The sequence below is a fragment of the Oncorhynchus mykiss genome, chromosome 21 (genome assembly GCF_013265735.2).
Source record: "Oncorhynchus mykiss isolate Arlee chromosome 21, USDA_OmykA_1.1, whole genome shotgun sequence".
NCBI classification, from domain to species: domain Eukaryota; kingdom Metazoa; phylum Chordata; class Actinopteri; order Salmoniformes; family Salmonidae; genus Oncorhynchus; species Oncorhynchus mykiss.
In genome coordinates, this window is record NC_048585.1 from 3,093,118 (window position 1) to 3,108,117 (window position 15,000).

Consider the following 15,000-nt stretch of genomic DNA (forward strand, 5'->3'; position numbering starts at 1 on the left):
ATAACATTACTACAGCGTAACAGGAAGGCACCAGATAACATTACTACAGCGTAACAGGAAGGCACCAGATAACATTACTACAGCGTAACAGGAAGGCACCAGATAACATTACCACAGCGTAACAGGAAGGCACCAGATAACATTACTACAGCGTAACAGGAAGGCACCAGATACCATTACTACAGCGTAACAGGAAGGCACCAGATAACATTACTACAGCGTAACAGGAAGGCACCAGATAACATTACTACAGCGTAACAGGAAGGCACCAGATAACATTACTACAGCGTAACAGGAAGGCACCAGATAACATTACTACAGCGTAACAGGAAGGCACCAGATAACATTACTACAGCGTAACAGGAAGGCACCAGATAACATTACTACAGCGTATCCATCCCTTGCCCATCCTTGCCCACTCACTCGCTCTTTCCCTCCTTCTCTCCCTCTCTCTTCCTGCCTTCCCTCTTTCTGTCTCTCTCACTCTATCATTCTCTTTCTCTTTCCCTCCTTCTCTCCCTCTCTCTTCCTGCCTTCCCTCTTTCTGTCTCTCTCACTCTATCATTCTCTTTCTCTTTCCCTCCTTCTCTCCCTCTCTCTTCCTGCCTTCCCTCTTTCTGTCTCTCTCGCTCTATCATTCTCTTTCTCTTTCCCTCCTTCTCTCCCTCTCTCTTCCTGCCTTCCCTCTTTCTGTCTCTCTCACTCTATCATTCTCTTTCTCTTTCCCTCCTTCTCTCCCTCTCTCTTCCTTCCTTCCCTCTTTCTGTCTCTCTCGCTCTATCATTCTCTTTCTCTTTCCCTCCTTCTCTCCCTCTCTCTTCCTGCCTTCCCTCTTTCTGTCTCTCTCGCTCTATCCTTGTCTTTCTCCTCTCTGTCATTCCTCTTTATCTTGCTCTTCCTCTCTTCTCTCTCTTCCTTTTATCTCTCTCTCTCTCTCTTCCTCTCTCCCTTTCTCTCTCTCTCTCTCTTCCTCTCTCCCTTTCTCTCCCTTTCTCTCTTCCTCTCTTCAGTCTCTCTCCGGTTAGTAAACATGAAAGTGAGGGAAACAGACCATCTTGTTCTTCTTTCATGTTTCTAATGTAAATTCATTTCATCCTCTAAGGCCATTATACAGAGAAAGCAATCTACCCTCTTGATATCCTTCCTGGGTTAGCAATTTAAACATGCTGTGTCATGGATTAATTAGTTAGAGGAGTATTCCAAATTTGGTTGTAATATCTGATTAAAAAATATTGCAGGCTTTACCTTGTCAGTGTGTTGTGTTGTTATGTGGAAGTATTAGATCAAGAGAATGTAATAACGATACAAATGAATTGGATTTGGAGTCGTCCCTGTGGATCTACAACAGGCTCAACGTCCCTGTGGAACTAAAACAGGCTCAACGTCCCTGTGGAACTACAACAGGCTCAACGTCCCTGTGGAACTACAACAGGCTCAACGTCCCTGTGGAAATGCAACAGGCTCAACGTCCCTGTGGAACTACAACAGGCTCAACGTCCCTGTGGAACTACAACAGGCTCAACGTCCCTGTGGAACTACAACAGGCTCAACGTCCCTGTGGAACTATGACAGGCTCAACGTCCCTGTGGAACTACAACAGGCTCAACGTCCCTGTGGAACTACAACAGGCTCAACGTCCCTGTGGAACTACAACAGGCTCAACGTCCCTGTGGAACTACGACAGGCTCAACGTCTCTGTGGAACTATGACAGGCTCAACGTCTCTGTGGAACTATGACATGCTCAACGTCTCTGTGGAACTATGACAGGCTCAACGTCTCTGTGGAACTACGACAGGCTCAAAGTCTCTGTGGAACTATGACAGGCTCAACGTCCCTGTGGAACTACAACAGGCTCAATGTCCCTGTGGAACTATGAGAGGCTCAACGTCTCTGTGGAACTAAACTCAGCAAAAAAAATAAACGTCCTCTCACTGTCAACTGCATTTATTTTCAGCAAACTTAACGTGAGTAAATATTTCAATGAACATAACAAGATTCAACAACTGAGACATAAACTGAACAAGTTCCACAGACATGTGACTAACAGAAATGGAATAATGTGTCCCTGAACAAAGGGGGGTCAAAATCAAAAGTAACAGTCAGTATCTGGTGTGGCCACCAGCTGCATTAAGAATTGAAGTGCATCCCCTCCTCATGGACTGCACCAGATTTGCCCGTTCTTGCTGTGAGATGTTACCTCACTCTTCCACCAAGGCACCTGCAAGTTCCCAGACATTTCTGGGGGGAATGTCCCTAGCCCTCACCCTCCGATCCAACAGGTCCCAGACGTGCTCAATGGGATTGAGGCACTTTTTGCCAGTCCTGTCTGGTCCAGCAATGGTGGGTTTGTGCCCATAGGTGACGTTGTTGCCGGTGATGTCTGGTGAGGACCTGCCTTACAACAGGCCTACAAGGCCTTGGTCCAGCCTCTCTCAGCCTATTGCGGACAGTCAGAGCACTGATGGAGGGATTGTACGTTCCTGGTGTAACTTGGGCAGTTGTTGCCATTCTGTACTTGTCCCGCAGGTGTGATGTTCGGATGTACCGATCCTGTGCAGGTGTTGTTACACGTGGTCTGCCACTGTGAGGATGATCAGCTGTCCGTCCTGTTTCCCTGTAGCACTGTCTTAGAAGTCTCACAGTACGGACATTGCAATTCATTGTCCTGGCCACATCTGCAGTCCTCATGCCTCCTTGCAGCATGCTTAATGCATGTTCACGCAGATGAGCAGGGACCCTGGGCATCTTTCTTTTGGTGTTTTTCAGAGTCATTAGAAAGGCCCCTTTAGTGTCCTAAGTTTTCATAACTGTGACCTTAATTGCCTACCGTCTGTAAGCTGTTAGTGTCTTAGTGACCGTTCCACAGGTGCATGTTCATTAATTGTTTGTGATCTGTGAAGTTATTTGGATTTTCACTAATTATCTTTGAAAGACAGGGTCCTGAAAAGGGATGTTTGCTGAGTTTACAACAGGCTTGGTGTGTAGTTGGTGTTTGTACAGATATCGGCCCTTAATTTGACCAGTTTCGTCTCAGAAGTAAAATTAACTTGCATCAGGAGGATTTGATATTCTCAAAAAAACGGGAAATTTGTTTTGATAGGCTACAAAAAAATACACTTGTATTTTAGAATTTAGACCAATATCTACTGTGTGTTATTAAGCTATATAAAATGACAGTTGTTGATGTGTGACTTGAGTTTTTTTCTATTTGAACGTCTCAGTAGTAGGACCTGCAGTATTAGGACATGCATCCTGTCTAGGGAATGTCTCAGTATTAGGACATGCATCCTGTCTAGTGAATGTCTCAGTATTAGGACCAGCAGTATTAGGACATGCATCCTGTCTAGTGAATGTCTCAGTAGTAGGACCTGCAGTATTAGGACCTGCAGTATTAGGACATGCATCCTGTCTAGTGAATGTCTCAGTAGTAGGACCTGCAGTATTAGGACCTGCAATATTAGGACATGCATCCTGTCTAGTGAATGTCTCAGTAGTAGGACCTGCAGTATTAGGACCTGCAATATTAGGACATGCATCCTGTCTAGTGAATGTCTCAGTATTAGGACATGCATCCTGTCTAGTGAATGTCTCAGTAGTAGGACCTGCAGTATAAGGACCTGCATCCTGTCTAGTGCGTTAGCGTGTCATCGAGCGAGAGAGAAAGAGAACTGCAGGTGTTCATTGAATTTATGTAAATCACGATGCTCATTTGAATATTGTTATTCATTGTTTATTTATTCCCCGCCTTATTATTTTTTAATTAAATTTTTCTGTTTGTTTTGTTTTTCTTTTTTTTTCTCTCTGCGTTGTTGGTAAAGGGCCCGTCTGGAAGCATTTCACTGTTAGTCCACACCTGTTGTTTACAACACATGTGACAAATACAATTTGATTTGAATTTCCTGTGGTGCAGGAACATTTTCTGCGAAAACAGAGTGATCAAATTAAGATATTACATACGTAGTTTATAGTTTTAAATTGTGTTAGAGAAGAATCCCCTCCTTTTGGGCTTCAGGTGAGAAAGCAGCAGTGACTTAACAATGCCATAGCCAGGCAGGTAGGCTACACCTACAGATGTAGGATCTTCATTTGAGCCCGTTTGCTACAACAGTAAATTATCCTGCATCAACAGGAAATGTGAGTTATTATATGGATTATAATTAATGGACATGTTTTATAGGGATTGATACGTTTTTCGTCAGGGCAAATCAAGTCTGACATTTCAAAGTGGAAATTACAAACTTTAGAAGCCTCAGCAACATAAGAGTGATCAAAGAAAGATCCTACATCTGGAGGCTGGCATGATTCTGGAGTAAAATAGCAAGATGTCTTTAGGTTGTTCCTATCTCTGCATCTTTATGGCCCTAGCAAATATCTAAATAGCAAGACAAATGAATGAACTTTCTCCAAGAAAGTGCTTAGTCAGAGGGTTCATCTGACATCTCTCATTAATCCAGTCTACCTCACTAGGTGGACGTCGAACGTGTTCCCGGCTTATGCCGCAAAAAAAATGTAAAGCTGAAAGCCTGCAACAAGAGAACATGGCACTCCTTTTGTCATCTAAATTAAAAAAGGCTGTATTAGATTGGTTTACCACACTGTTATATTAAGATGTGTTATTTTTACACCTTGAACCACGTGATGTTAAACAGAAGCTGTCAGTGTCCCAACAGCAGTGATGTGAGGTGACAGGCAGACAACACCAGACCACCACCAGGGACCATGCTCCTCTGTGGACCTTCAGCCCTAGGGAGGGAGGGAGAGAGGGAGAGAGGGAGGGAGAGAGAGAGAGGGAGGGAGAGAGAGAGAGGTAGAGAGAGAGAGCGAGAGAGAGAGAGAGAGAGAGAGAGAGAGAGAGAGAGAGAGAGAGAGAGAATCAGGGGATGTTTAACCTCCTTTACTGGATGTCTCGTTCTTGTCCAATACCACGAGCTCTGCTTCCTTCCATTCCTCCATCTGTCCGTCTGTCCAGCCTGGCTGGGCACTGAGTGGGCTTCAGAGGGGTTGAGGAGGACAGGAGGGCAGCTGGTTTGGGCATTGGCCTGGGGGTACAGGGGAGAGATGTCACTACCACTCATACTGAAGCGGGCTGCCCTCAGAGACAGTGCAATGTGTGTGTGTGTGTGTGTGTGTGTGTGTGTGTGTGTGTGTGTGTGTGTGCGTGTGTGTGTGTGTCTACTTAGCTGAATTAGTTGAATGGAAACAGCCTGAGGGCTGGAGGACGCAACTTCTCTGCTGCTGCCGCTGCTTTATTACATGAAGAGATGGAAGGATGAAGGGAAAGAGGCAGAGATGTTGGGAAGGAAGGATTGAGGGAAGGGAAAGAGGAGGTAGGGGAGGTACGGGAGTAGGGGTGGAGAGAGGGAGGTGGGAGGTAGAGATAGGGGAGGAGGGACAGGGGAGGAGGGAGGTAGAGATAGGGGAGGAGGGAGGTAGAGATAGGGGAGGAATGACAGGGGAGGAGGGAGGTAGAGATAGGGGAGGAAGGACGGGAGGAGGGAGGTAGAGATAGGGGAGGAGGGAGGTAGAGATAGGGGAGGAATGACAGGGGAGGAGGGAGGTAGAGATAGGGGAGGAAGGACGGGAGGAGGGAGGTAGAGATAGGGGAGGAGGGACAGGGGAGGAGGGAGGTAGAGATAGGGGAGGAGGGAGGTAGAGATAGGGGAGGAAGGACGGGAGGAGGGAGGTAGAGATAGGGGAGGAGGGACAGGGGAGGAGGGAGGTAGAGATAGGGGAGGAGGGAGGTAGAGATAGGGGAGGAATGACAGGGGAGGAGGGAGGTAGAGATAGGGGAGGAGGGAGGTAGAGATAGGGGAGGAGGGAGGTAGAGATAGGGGAGGAAGGACAGGGGAGGAGGGAGGTAGAGATAGTGGAGGAAGGACAGGGGGGGAGGGAGGTAGAGATAGGGGAGGAATGACAGGGGAGGAGGGAGGTAGAGATAGGGAAGAGGGAGGTAGAGATAGGGGAGGAGGGAGGTAGAGATAGGGGAGGAGGGAGGTAGAGATAGGTGAGGATGGACAGGGGAAGTTATTGGTGATGGTGTGGGGCTTATTGATGTAATGTATTGGTGATGGTGTGGGGTCCAGGGATGTAATGTTATTGGTGATGGTGTGGGTTCCAGGGATGTAATGTTATTGGTGATGGGTGTGGGGTCCAGGGATGTAATGTATTGGTGATGGTGTGGGGCTTATTGATGTAATGTTATTGGTGATGGTGTGGGGTCCAGTGATGTAATGTATTGGTGATGGTGTGGGGTCCAGGGATGTAATGTTATTGGTGATGGTGTGGGTTCCAGGGATGTAATGTTATTGGTGATGGGTGTGGGGTCCAGGGATGTAATGTTATTGGTGATGGGTGTGGGGTCCAGTGATGTAATGTATTGGTGATGGTGTGGGGTCCAGGGATGTAATGTTATTGGTGATGGGTGTGGGGTCCAGTGATGTAATGTTATTGGTGATGGTGTGGGGTCCAGGGATGTAATGTTATTGGTGATGGTGTGGGGTCCAGTGATGTAATGTTATTGGTGATGGGTGTGGGGTCCAGTGATGTAATGTTATTGGTGATGGTGTGGGTCTTATTGATGTAATGTTATTGGTGATGGTGTGGGTTCCAGGGATGTAATGTTATTGGTGATGGTGTGGGTCTTATTGATGTAATGTTATTGGTGATGGTGTGGGTTCCAGTGATGTAATGTTATTGGTGATGGTGTGGGTCTTATTGATGTAATGTTATTGGTGATGGTGTGGGTTCCAGTGATGTAATGTTATTGGTGATGGTGTGGGTCTTATTGATGTAATGTTATTGGTGATGGTGTGGGTTCCAGGGATGTAATGTTATTGGTGATGGTGTGGGTCTTATTGATGTAATGTTATTGGTGATGGTGTGGGTTCCAGGGATGTAATGTTATTGGTGATGGTGTGGGTTCCAGGGATGTAATGTTATTGGTGATGGTGTGGGTTCCAGGGATGTAATGTATTGGTGATGGTGTGGGGCTTATTGATGTAATGTTATTGGTGATGGTGTGGGTTCCAGGGATGTAATGTTATTGGTGATGGTGTGGGTTCCAGGGATGTAATGTTATTGGTGATGGTGTGGGTTCCAGGGATGTAATGTATTGGTGATGGTGTGGGGCTTATTGATGTAATGTTATTGGTGATGGTGTGGGGTCCAGTGATGTAATGTATTGGTGATGGTGTGGGGTCCAGGGATGTAATGTATTGGTGATGGTGTGGGTTCCAGGGATGTAATGTTATTGGTGATGGTGTGGGGTCCAGGGATGTAATGTATTGGTGATGGTGTGGGTTCCAGGGATGTAATGTTATTGGTGATGGTGTGGGGTCCAGTGATGTAATGTATTGGTGATGGTGTGGGTTCCAGGGATGTAATGTTATTGGTGATGGGTGTGGGGTCCAGTGATGTAATGTTAGTGGTGATGGTGTGGGGCTTATTGATGTAATGTTATTGGTGATGGTGTGGGGTCCAGGGATGTAATGTTATTGGTGATGGTGTGGGGTCCAGGGATGTAATGTATTGGTGATGGTGTGGGGTCCAGGGATGTAATGTATTGGTGATGGTGTGGGGTCCAGGGATGTAATGTTATTGGTGATGGTGTGGGGTCCAGTGATGTAATGTTATTGGTGATGGTGTGGGGTCCAGGGATGTAATGTATTGGTGATGGTGTGGGTCCAGGGATGTAATGTTATTGGTGATGGTGTGGGTTCCAGGGATGTAATGTTATTGGTGATGGTGTGGGTCTTATTGATGTAATGTTATCGGTGATGGTGTGGGGTCCAGGGATGTAATGTTATTGGTGATGGTGTGGGTTCCAGGGATGTAATGTATTGGTGATGGTGTGGGGTCCAGGGATGTAATGTATTGGTGATGGTGTGGGGTCCAGTGATGTAATGTATTGGTGATGGTGTGGGGTCCAGGGATGTAATGTTAGTGGTGATGGTGTGGGGTCCAGGGATGTAATGTTATTGGTGATGGTGTGGGGTCCAGGGATGTAATGTTAGTGGTGATGGTGTGGGGTCCAGGGATGTAAGGTTAGTGGTGATGGTGTGGGGTCCAGGGATGTAATGTTATTGGTGATGGTGTGGGGTCCAGGGATGTAATGTTATTGGTGATGGTGTGGGGTCCAGGGATGTAATGTTAGTGGTGATGGTGTGGGGTCCAGGGATGTAATGTTATTGGTGATGGTGTGGGGTCCAGGGATGTAATGTTATTGGTGATGGTGTGGGGTCCAGGGATGTAATGTTATTGGTGATGGTGTGGGGTCCAGGGATGTAATGTTAGTGGTGATGGTGTGGGGTCCAGTGATGTAATGTTAGTGGTGATGGTGTGGGTCTTATTGATGTAATGTTATTGGTGATGGTGTGGGGTCCAGGGATGTAATGTTAGTGGTGATGGTGTGGGGTCCAGGGATGTAATGTTATTGGTGATGGTGTGGGTTCCAGGGATGTAATGTTATTGGTGATGGTGTGGGGTCCAGGGATGTAATGTTATTGGTGATGGTGTGGGGTCCAGGGATGTAATGTTATTGGTGATGGTGTGGGGTCCAGGGATGTAATGTTAGTGGTGATGGTGTGGGGTCCAGGGATGTAATGTTATTGGTGATGGTGTGGGGTCCAGGGATGTAATGTTAGTGGTGATGGTGTGGGGTCCAGGGATGTAATGTTAGTGGTGATGGTGTGGGTTCCAGGGATGTAATGTTAGTGGTGATGGGTGTGGGGTCCAGGGATGTAATGTTATTGGTGATGGTGTGGGGTCCGGGGATGTAATGTTAGTGGTGATGGTGTGGGGCTTATTGATGTAATGTTAGTGGTGATGGTGTGGGGCTTATTGATGTAATGTTAGTGGTGATGGGTGTGGGGTCCAGGGATGTAATGTTATTGGTGATGGTGTGGGGCTTATTGATATAATGTTAGTGGTGATGGTGTGGGGCTTATTGATGTAATGTATTGGTGATGGTGTGGGGTCCAGGGATGTAATGTTATTGGTGATGGTGTGGGGTCCAGGGATGGTGTGTGTGCTATTATCAGTCAGACCCAATACTCTGGCTGTGTGTGTTATCATCAGTCAGACCCAATACTCTGGCTGTGTGTGTTATCATCAGTCAGACCCAATACCCTGGCTGTGTGTGTTATCATCAGTCAGACCCAATACCCTGGCTGTGTGTGTTATCATCAGTCAGAACCAATACTCTGGCTGTGTGTGTTACTATCAGTCAGACCGAGACGAGGGAACGGAAGAGTCTTTCCTTCATGAGTTGTTTGTGCCGTTCACCACTAATATCCCTCACCGGCAGGATCCTACACGGGATTCAAGGAGGCCGAGGATGTAATGGGCCTGTTGTAATTACACCCCGATGATTCATCTTCACAGCCAGACATCGCCTTACCAATTTAGTCCAATCCCTGTACTAACGGCTGTTCGAAGAAGCCCCATCTATCTGCTGTAAATGACTCACATTACAGTACGCCACGCGATAGTGTAGCGTATTAACAGGCTGATCAATGGATCTGAATACTAAAGGTCAATTGGTAAAGACAACAAAACATAATTTATATTTTACAACACAGATCACTGCACACAATATACTACAGACAGTATAGACAAGGTATTCACACAACTCACATCAAAATACTACAGACAGTATAGACAAGGTATTCACACAACTCACATCAATATACTACAGACAGTATAGACAAGGTATTCACACAACTCACATCGATATACTACAGACAGTATAGACAAGGTATTCACACAACTCACATCGATATACTACAGACAGTATAGACAAGGTATTCACACAACTCACATCAATATACTACAGACAGTATAGATAAGGTATTCACACAACTCACATCGATATACTACAGACAGTATAGACAAGGTATTCACACAACTTACATCGATATACTACAGACAGTATAGACAAGGTATTCACACAACTCACATCAATATACTACAGACAGTATAGACAAGGTATTCACACAACTCACATCAATATACTACAGACAGTATAGACAAGGTATTCACACAACTTACATCGATATACTACAGACAGTATAGACAAGGTATTCACACAACTCACATCAATATACTACAGACAGTATAGACAAGGTATTCACACAACTCACATCAATATACTACAGACAGTATAGACAAGGTATTCACACAACCTACTTTAATACAAGGGCCAATATACTATGGACAGTATAGACAAGGTATTCACACAACTCACTTCAATACAATGTCCAATATACTAAGTAGGTATGGCAGCACTGTTGTGTACAGTAGTCATTTACAGTGGTGCTGTTGTGTACAGTAGTAGAATACAGTGGTGCTGTTGTGTACAGTAGTCATTTACAGTGGTGCTGTTGTGTACAGTAGTAATATACAGTGGTGCTGTTGTGTACAGTAGTCGAATACAGTGGTGCTGTTGTGTACAGTAGTAATATACAGTGGTGCAGTTGTGTACAGTAGTAATATACAGTGGTGCTGTAATGTACAGTAGTCATAGACAGTAGTGCTGTTGTGTACAGTAATAGAATACAGTGGTGCTGTTGTGTACAGTAATAGAATACAGTGGTGCTGTAGTGTACAGTAGTCATTTACAGTGGTGCTGTTGTGTACAGTAGTAGAATACAGTGGTGCTGTTGTGTACAGTAGTAGAATACAGTGGTGCTGTAGTGTACAGTAGTCATTTACAGTGGTGCTGTTGTGTACAGTAGTAATATACAGTGGTGCTGTTGTGTACAGTAGTCATTTACAGTGGTGCTGTTGTGTACAGTAGTAGAATACAGTGGTGCTGTTGTGTACAGTAATATAATACAGTGGTGCTGTTGTGTACAGTAATAGAATACAGTGGTGCTGTAGTGTACAGTAGTCATTTACAGTGGTGCTGTTGTATACAGTAGTAGAATACAGTGGTGCTGTTGTGTACAGTAATAGAATACAGTGGTGCTGTTGTGTACAGTAATAGAATACAGTGGTGCTGTTGTGTACAGTAATAGAATACAGTGGTGCTGTTGTGTACAGTAATAGAATACAGTGGTGCTGTAGTGTACAGTAGTCATTTACAGTGGTGCTGTTGTGTACAGTAGTAGAATACAGTGGTGCTGTTGTGTACAGTAGTAGAATACAGTGGTGCTGTAGTGTACAGTAGTCATTTACAGTGGTGCTGTTGTGTACAGTAGTAATATACAGTGGTGCTGTTGTGTACAGTAGTAATATACAGTGGTGCTGTAGTGTACAGTAGTAATATACATTGGTGCTGTTGTGTACAGTAGTAATATACAGTGGTGCTGTTGTGTACAGTAGTAGAATACAGTGGTGCTGTTGTGTACAGTAGTAATATACAGTGGTGCTGTTGTGTACAGTAGTCATATACAGTGGTGCTGTTGTGTACAGTAGTAGAATACAGTGGTGCTGTTGTGTACAGTAGTAATATACAGTGGTGCTGTTGTGTACAGTAGTAATATACAGTGGTGCTGTTGTGTACAGTAGTAATATACAGTGGTGCTGTTGTGTACAGTAGTAATATACAGTGGTGATGTTGTGTACAGTAGTAATATACAGTGGTGCTGTAGTGTACAGTAGTCATTTACAGTGGTGCTGTTGTGTACAGTAGTAGAATACAGTGGTGCTGTTGTGTACAGTAGTCATTTACAGTGGTGCTGTTGTGTACAGTAGTCATATACAGTGGTGCTGTTGTGTACAGTAGTAGAATACAGTGGTGCTGTTGTGTACAGTAGTAATATACAGTGGTGATGTTGTGTACAGTAGTAATATACAGTGGTGCTGTAGTGTACAGTAGTCATTTACAGTGGTGCTGTTGTGTACAGTAGTAGAATACAGTGGTGCTGTTGTGTACAGTAGTAATATACAGTGGTACTGTAGTGTACAGTAGTAATATACAGTGGTGCTGTAGTGTACACTAGTCATTTACAGTGGTGCTGTTGTGTACAGTAGTAATATACAGTGGTGCTGTTGTGTACAGTAGTAATATACAGTGGTGCTGTAGTGTACAGTAGTAATATACAGTGGTGCTGTAGTGTACAGTAGTAATATACAGTGGTGCTGTAGTGTACAGTAGTCATATACAGTGGTGCTGTTGTGTACAGTAGTAGAATACAGTGGTGCTGTTGTGTACAGTAGTCATTTACAGTGGTGCTGTTGTGTACAGTAGTCATATACAGTGGTGCTGTTGTGTACAGTAGTAGAATACAGTGGTGCTGTAGTGTACAGTAATAGAATACAGTGGTGCTGTTGTGTACAGTAGTCATATACAGTGGTGCTGTTGTGTACAGTAGTAGAATACGGTGGTGCTGTTGTGTACAGTAATAGAATACAGTGGTGCTGTTGTGTACAGTAGTCATATACAGTGGTGCTGTTGTGTACAGTAGTAGAATACAGTGGTGCTGTTGTGTACAGTAATAGAATACAGTGGTGCTGTTGTGTACAGTAGTCATATACAGTGGTGCTGTTGTGTACAGTAGTAGAATACAGTGGTGCTGTTGTGTACAGTAGTCATATACAGTGGTGCTGTTGTGTATAGTAGAATACAGTGGTGCTGTTGTGTACAGTAGTAGAATACAGTGGTGCTGTTGTATACAGTAGTAGAATACAGTGGTGCTGTTGTGTACAGTAGTCATATACAGTGGTGCTGTTGTGTACAGTAGTAGAATACAGTGGTGCTGTTGTGTACAGTAGTAGAATACAGTGGTGCTGTTGTGTACAGTAGTAATATACAGTGGTGCTGTTGTGTACAGTAGTAATATACAGTGGTGCTGTTGTGTACAGTAGTAATATACAGTGGTGCTGTTGTATACAGTAGTAATATACAGTGGTGCTGTTGTGTACAGTAGTAATATACAGTGGTGCTGTTGTGTACAGTAGTAATATACAGTGGTGCTGTTGTATACAGTAGTCATTTACAGTGGTGCTGTTGTGTACAGTAGTCATATACAGTGGTGCTGTTGTGTACAGTAGTAGAATACAGTGGTGCTGTTGTGTACAGTAATAGAATACAGTGGTGCTGTTGTGTACAGTAGTCATATACAGTGGTGCTGTTGTGTACAGTAGTAGAATACAGTGGTGCTGTTGTGTACAGTAATAGAATACAGTGGTGCTGTTGTGTACAGTAGTCATATACAGTGGTGCTGTTGTGTACAGTAGTAGAATACAGTGGTGCTGTTGTGTACAGTAGTCATATACAGTGGTGCTGTTGTGTATAGTAGAATACAGTGGTGCTGTTGTGTACAGTAGTAGAATACAGTGGTGCTGTTGTATAAAGTAGTAGAATACAGTGGTGCTGTTGTGTACAGTAGTCATATACAGTGGTGCTGTTGTGTACAGTAGTAGAATACAGTGGTGCTGTTGTGTACAGTAGTAGAATACAGTGGTGCTGTTGTATACAGTAGTCATATACAGTGGTGCTGTTGTGTACAGTAGTAGAATACAGTGGTGCTGTTGTATACAGTAGTAGAATACAGTGGTGCTGTTGTATACAGTAGTCATATACAGTGGTGCTGTTGTGTACAGTAGTAGAATACAGTGGTGCTGTTGTGTACAGTAGTCATATACAGTGGTGCTGTTGTGTATATTAGAATACAGTGGTGCTGTTGTGTACAGTAGTAGAATACAGTGGTGCTGTTGTATACAGTAGTAGAATACAGTGGTGCTGTTGTGTACAGTAGTAGGCTGCAAGATCTGTTTCCTTTCCCAACTCTTCAGGCCCTGCCTCTGAGAGACATAGATCTATAATCAGTAGACCTCTGAGAGACATAGTTCTATAATCAGGAGTCATCTGAGAGACATAGTTCTATAGAGAGACATAGTTCTATAATCAGGAGACCTCTGAGAGATAGTTCTATAGAGAGACATAGTTCTATAATCAGGAGACCTCTGAGAGATAGTTCTATAGAGAGACATAGTTCTATAATCAGGAGACCTCTGAGAGATAGTTCTATAGAGAGACATAGTTCTATAATCAGGAGACCTCTGAGAGATAGTTCTATAGAGAGACATAGTTCTATAATCAGGAGATCTCTGAGAGACATAGTTCTATAATCAGGAGACCTCTGAGAGATAGTTCTATAGAGAGACATAGTTCTATAATCAGGAGACCTCTGAGAGACATAGTTCTATAATCAGGAGACCTCTGAGAGACATAGTTCTAGAATCAGGAGACCTCTGAGAGACATAGTTCTAGAATCAGGAGACCTCAGAGAGACATAGTTCTAGAATCAGGAGACCTCAGAGAGACATAGTTCTATAATCAGGAAACCTCTGAGAGACATAGTTCTATAATCAGGAGACCACTGAGAGACATAGTTCTATAATCAGGAGACCTCAGAGAGACATAGTTCTAGAATCAGGAGACCTCAGAGAGACATAGTTCTAGAATCAGGAGACCTCTGAGAGACATAGTTCTAGAATCAGGAAACAGATATTCCATGTTCCTTTTCTTCCGTTCTTCTTTCTCTTCTCCATTCCCATTGTTGAACTCTCCTTGCTGTCCACACCAGGCTGGAGATCATTAAACCCCCAACCAGTAAATTGAGTCGAGTCTGCAACCTCCTGACTTGATATCTGACTACCAAACTTGTTAAATCCTGCCGCTGTCCCGCTGTCTCAGCTGGCCGGCTGTGTTGACCCTCGCATACAGCCTTTCCTTGAGCCCACCATCACAGCGGATTCATGAAATGCGTCGTTCGGAGAGAATAGTTCTAAAAATATATATTTTTTTAAACAACTATAATCAAAATATTATAATTTATGATATAATTTAGAAATAATAATTTAGTATAATTTCCTATTATAACTTGTAAAGAATAATTAAGAGTACATAATTTGCTGACCACCCTGCCTTTGAGTAATTAGGTCACTTTCCCTGCTAACGATATGCTATCCAAAATAGCGAAGTAGCCGAATGGGCAGTGTGATAAGATTATAAACCTGCGTTGTTGGAGGAATCTTACAGTTAATTATGTGAA

At 44.0% G+C, this 15,000-nt stretch overlaps 1 protein-coding gene across 2 annotated transcripts in view; it reads left to right on the plus strand.

Moving 5' to 3' along the window:
• LOC110499725 (thyrotropin-releasing hormone-degrading ectoenzyme-like) overlaps positions 1-15,000 on the plus strand; it is a 417,686-nt gene that overhangs the window by 273,231 nt on the left and 129,455 nt on the right. The window lies entirely within an intron of this gene.